Raw genomic sequence first — 6,000 nt, 5'->3', positions numbered from 1 at the left:
TAAAAAAAAAAGATAAAATCAGCAAGATAGCCTAAAGAAAACGGTAGAAAAAAGTGATTAACTACAATCGAGCATAAAAAAAAAGCTAAAAGAGAAAAAAAGAAAAAAAAGACTAAAACCATTAGGTGCTCAAACCCAAATAGCAACAAGCAAATACAGGGATAAAGAGATTGACTAGAAAAGTGGAGTTCCAATCACAATAAACTGTACCTAATTAATCCAATATTCAACAAAGACCTAAAAGAAACAACAGTAAAGTATAAACCTATACAGACTCCAAGATATCCAAGGACTCAAAAACGAACCAAGAGAACATGTTCATATAAAACAATTGAGGGAAAAATCTTCGTTCAGACCTTTTGGTGAAATGGTGTCCAATGTGTGTATCCAAAACATCTCCCTTTGGGCTAAGGTCGTCATGTAGTCACCTCCCCTAGGTGGTCTCTTCACCACTTCCAAAATAGTAAATCGAATCAGTGCTATTGTATGACGTGCAGATGTAAAATGACTTGCAACTGGGGATTTCTCATTGTTGCATCGAATATTCGATTTATGTTTAGTCCACCTCTCTCTGGCAGGCCTTGCAGTCTGTCCAATGCACATCAGGCCACAAGGACACTTGATACTATAGATGACCCCCATCGATCGACAGGTAGCGAAATGTTTCAATTTGATTTTTTTCCCCGTGTGGGGGTGCATGATGTAATCACCCTTCACCACGTTATTGCAGTGACTGCAGGATAAACAGGGAAATGTGCCCTTTTTCTTGGTTGCAAGTGTTAATTGTGTGTCTCTGGCTCCACGTTCTGCTTTAACCACCTTGTCTCTAATGTTCATACCTCTTTTATAAACCATCATAGGTGGTCGTGGAAACAATTGGAATAAGATAGGGTCATGATGTAAAATGGACCAATGTTTTTGAATAATTCTTTTGATGTGTAATGACTGTCTGCAGTATTTCGAAATATGGAGAATGGAAGCGTTGTCTTTTTTGGGTTTAGGGGTCAGTAATTGATCTCTCGTAATTGGGAGTGCCCTGACATGTGCTTCTTCCACTATTTTTTTGGGGTAACCTCTTGAAGTAAACTTTTTAGACAATGTTGTACATTCATCCTGAAAAACCTCATTGTCAGTAATGATTCTCTTCAAGCGTAGAATCTGGCTATACGGTAGACTGGCCATCATTGACTTAGGGTGAAAACTTGCATAATGAAGTAAACTGTTCACATCCGTAGGCTTGTGATACAAAGATGTTTTGATTTGCTTATCTGAGATCTCCAGCTGTACATCTAAGAAATGAAGAGTAGGTTCTCCTATTTCAAGGGTGAATTTAATCCATGTGTGCACAATGTTAAGATAACTAAAAAAATATTCCAATTCTTTTTTGGAACCACACCATACTCCAAAAATATCATCTATGTACCTTTTCCGCATTATAATCTTTGGTGACCATTCAAGATTGTCCAACACATGTAGTTTCGCGAACCAGTACATATAGATATTTGCATAAGCTGGGGGCATTGATGACCCCATAGATGTACCAGATATTTGAGCATAATATTCCTGTTGGTATCTAAAAAAACTGTTATGCAAAATTATAGTGATGAATTCGATGATAAGTTGTCGATCACATTTCAAATTATTGGTTTGTAATAATAGCCACTCTACAGCTTCTATTCCTTCCTGATGTGGAATGGAGGTAAATAGACTACAAACATCAAGTGAAAAAAGTATACAGTTTGATGACAGGCAAGTGAATTCATTAACATTCAATAGGAAATCTGTGGTGTCTCTCAAATATGTCGGTATTGATTCTACCAGTGGTTGTAGGATCCTATCTATGTATTTGGATAAAGGGTCTAGAATACTTTCTGTACCCGCAACAATGGGCCTCAATGGTGGATGATGTTTATCCTGTATATGTATTTTAGGGAGACCGTATAGAACAGGGATAATCAGATCTTTCTTTAATAAAAAGGATTTAGTCTTCAAGTTAATCCAATCGTTATCAAAGGCTTTATTAACGCAATCCTCAATTGTCTCCCTGTAATGCGCGGTGGGGTCCCTATCCAATTTAAGGTATGTAGTGTTGTCCTCAAGCATAGATCTACACTGGGAGTGATAGAAGGAAGAGTCCATTACTACCACTGCTCCCCCCTTGTTTGCTGGTTTAATGGTCAGTTCTAAATATTTAGCCAATGATTCTAATTCCTTCAGTTGAAAATCTTTCAAATTGAACGGGACTCTTGAGTGAAAATTGATTTTCTTCAGATCATTCGCCACCTTTAGTTTGAACATGTTTATGACAGGATTGTCAATTGGAGGATCAAAAGAAGGGTGTTGCTGGTGGCAGGGCATTAGGGCCTCAACACCACCTTCACTCCCCCAGGTTGGAATCTTGGATGACTTGGTGCAACGGTGTCAGGGACTCACTCCGTGAAACAGCAGAGTGCTGGGAACAGTAACCATGCCCAATCCTGTAGGACAACTGCCATGCTGAGAGGCATCACCCGCCAGGAAGTGTATGGCGGGAAACACACTCAAAGATGCACACGATGGACTCAGAGTACATTTGCTGCTGTTTGAGTCCAACACTACATCCAGAAACACTTGTATGTCTGTCCACCGAATGTATTGGCGCCAGTGATTGGCCTCCCACACTACAGTAATGTTCCTTTCCCAAACTCCGACATTGAAGCACCTTTATTTCCTCTCTCAGCCCCAATATGGAGTGCTGCTTCAGTGCATCACTGCTGATGGGACCGGGAGATCTTATTGGGGCCACACTTCAGCTCTGATGTCGGAGCTGCTACTACGTTCACCCACTGAAGTGGGCCCATGTATTTGCCAAGGACGCTGGCACAGTAGTATCGGTGGACACAGGCAGCAGCTTCACCCTGCTCCGTCACAGAGCAATTTCTTTTCTCGCCACCCGCCTAGCCAGGGATCTGTATTAGGGCTTAGGCCGGCGGCCAGCTGGAAAACTCTGCCACGGCATGTGGGCAGGGAGGGCAGACACCCACCTCCTCCTTTCACCGATACAGAGGTGTCCATCCTCCCTTCACTGCCGGTGGCCCGGGACATCATTCTCTCCCTTGCGTGCTCGCTCTGATCTCAGGAGCACACTGCCGGTCGGGTGGGGGCCGCAGTAGGAGTAGGCACTCACCTCCACTTTGCTTCCCCTCAGGGCAGCACAACACTCTCCCTAGGCAGGAGGTCCTTTTGAATTACGGCTGCGGCCTCTCTGTCTTCCTGCGGCTGTGGCCACTTCTACGCACAATTTATTTTCTTTTTCTTGACGGCAGCGAATGCCGCAGGGGCTACAACACCCACAGGACTACCCTCCCCTTGCCGCACGAGCACCCTCCTCACAGAGGGCCGCGGCCAGAGACGATCCGCCAGCAGGGCTCCAGTCTCACCTTTGTTCCTGCAGCTGCTTCATCCATTTGATGCAGGAAGGGCAATCAGGGCCCCCCCCGGCTCTCTCCTGCTGCCGGGCCTCTGCTTCTCGTAGGGGGGAAACGGGCACTCCCCTCCATCTCCTTTCCAGTGGATTCTGCATACCTGGGTGCGGAAAACCACGCAGGCAATACCGCTTCTGGTGGGGTGTGGTCAGGCGCTCCACTGCTTTCACTCCGCACCGGAGCACAAATTGATCACTGCCCAGCGGCCTGGGCACCCCTGTCGAGAGGCAGACAGCCGTGCTCCTTCCTGGCTCCTGCGGGTGGGACTAGTGACACCCAACCTATGGTAGGCGGCAACGGCCGCCCAGTTCCTCTCTCCCTCCAGGGGGTGTCGGGTCTCCCGCGCAGCAGAGTGCTGCAGATTGGAACGCAGGAGGCCGGGCCAACTATGCTGCATCGGCTTCTTTCTTTTGGCGGCGGAAGCAATTCAGTGCTGCTTTTGGGCACTGTCACAGGGCTGCGGGCTAGGCCTCTCTCCGGCCGCACAAGCACCCTCTGCCCAGAGGGCTGTGCCCGGGAAGGGGTCTGCCGGCTAGGCGCTGGACATTCTCCACCTTCTCTTTTGGCGATGGATGCCGCATGCTTCATTCTCTCCCCCAGCGGGGGACAGCAGCACTCCTCCATCCTTCATCAAAAAGAAAAGAAAGGAAGAAGAGAGAAAAAAACCTCAGAAACCGCAGGTACAGGGAGCACTGTGGGGGTTCTTCCTCATCGCCATTGTTGCATAGGGGGCGGGGGTTGGGGCTTGCTATGAGCATCCACCAGGCCCTAGGGTGCTATGGGGCATCAGCACCATAGAGGGTCTCGAGTGAGTGCAGGGCGAGCCATACCCACGACCACACAGACCTCTGCCACCGTACTGGCACGAGGGTCCCACGGCATCATGGCCTGTAGACATATGCGCACACTGTGTGGGCCTGCAGTCCTCAATGAGAGACAGACCAGTCATTCTTCTTAGGGTGTCTGCAGCCGTTCTAAAGTATGTGCCTGCAGGGGCTCCTTTTATTAGCTTGGGCCCATGTTAAAAGGGCAATTCACATGGGAGGGACACATTCCCTTTAAGACGCAAAACACTTGGGAGGGTCACACACCTCAGTGTTGACAGATCTGCATGTTTCCATGCAGTTAATTTTTTTTCCATAAAGCTAATGCATAGTTTTCTAGCAGAAAGGCAGAAGACAATAAAGAAACCAAGCAAGCGATTTTTCCAAGTTTTCGCCATACCACCTGGAAAGTGCAATTTCTCAGCTAAATAGCTTGTTGTTTGTAGCTAAAGTGCTGGATTAGGAAAACAAAATCGCTTTTAGTGTATGTCACTGCAAGGTATGCATTCACAAACCTCAAGGGCCCTGATTGCAATTCATGTTTTGTTGCACTATAGCTTATACATATGTGCATATAAAACATGCGCCTATGACATTGTGACCATGTTGCGCAATGAACATACAATTGGTCATAAGATGCAAAAGAAATCCATAGATCGTACGGCGATGCTGGAGAAATGTGTACCTGATTTGGTGATATGTACTGTAGTATCGGCAGGTGGACCTCCTCACGATCCCAGCCGCGCTCTCTTTCACTCAATGAAATGGGGCTTACACAGGAGCTGGGGTGCAACACCTCTTCACTTTATTTCTCCATAATACGAACTGCCGCTCTGCTCGGTAACCCCTCCCCTCTGACACGTGGGACGCAGCCCACTTGGTAACTAACAATAGAGAGAGGACTGTTCCTCACTTCGATAATATGGTGGCGACACCACACCCTCCCGTCACTAAACATTCAGTTGCGTTTTTCAATCTATTTCTTCGATGAGACGATGGGGTTTTCTTCTAGTCCGTTGTGGTCGATGGCCCACTTTTGCAGATGGCTCAACCCATTCTTCCGGCGCCATGTCAGTTCCAGAGTCTTCCTTGTCCCCTTCATAGGGGGCGTCCCATTGGCAGAAAGTGTCACATTTACTTGAGTCATGTGCATTCTGAATGCCAGGCATCTTCCTAAAGTGAGAAGAGTTTCTTGTTTATGGACCGGCGGTCTCCTTCTGCAGTGACGAGTGATCCTTTCTTTTTGATGATGATGAGTGGCTCTTCATTGAAAGGAACTGCGTTTTTGCGCTGTTGATGTTGTCGGACCACGACCATGTCCCCTGGCGCCAGATCGCTCTCCTTGGCTCTGCGCTTGCTGTCGGCTGCTTCTTTCATGTGTTCCTTCATGAGGGAGTCTCTTGTTCTCATCTCCGCATTCTCTTCATATTGTTCCTCATTGTCGGGTACGTGCGGTAGCCGCGTTCTGATCATTCGTCCGAACGTTACCTCTGATGATGACTTCCCCGTGGTGCTGTTTATTTATTTATTTTATTTATTTACATTTATAAAGCGCTCACACAGCCCGCAGGCATCGAGGCGCTGTTACAGGAATTGTTAGTTTTTCTTAGTTGTGCAATTGTGTTTTTTTTCTTTGTCTTAGTTACGTATTTATAACGCGCTTAAACACTCAGAGGTTTTTAAGCGCGGACCCGGGGATCGAACCTGTTGTT

Source organism: Ambystoma mexicanum, chromosome 6q (assembly GCF_040938575.1).
Source record: "Ambystoma mexicanum isolate Mex_15411 chromosome 6q, UKY_AmexF1_1, whole genome shotgun sequence".
Taxonomy (NCBI): Eukaryota; Metazoa; Chordata; class Amphibia; order Caudata; family Ambystomatidae; genus Ambystoma; species Ambystoma mexicanum.
The sequence above is the reverse complement of the archived record's forward strand: the minus strand, read 5'-3'. Positions refer to the sequence as shown.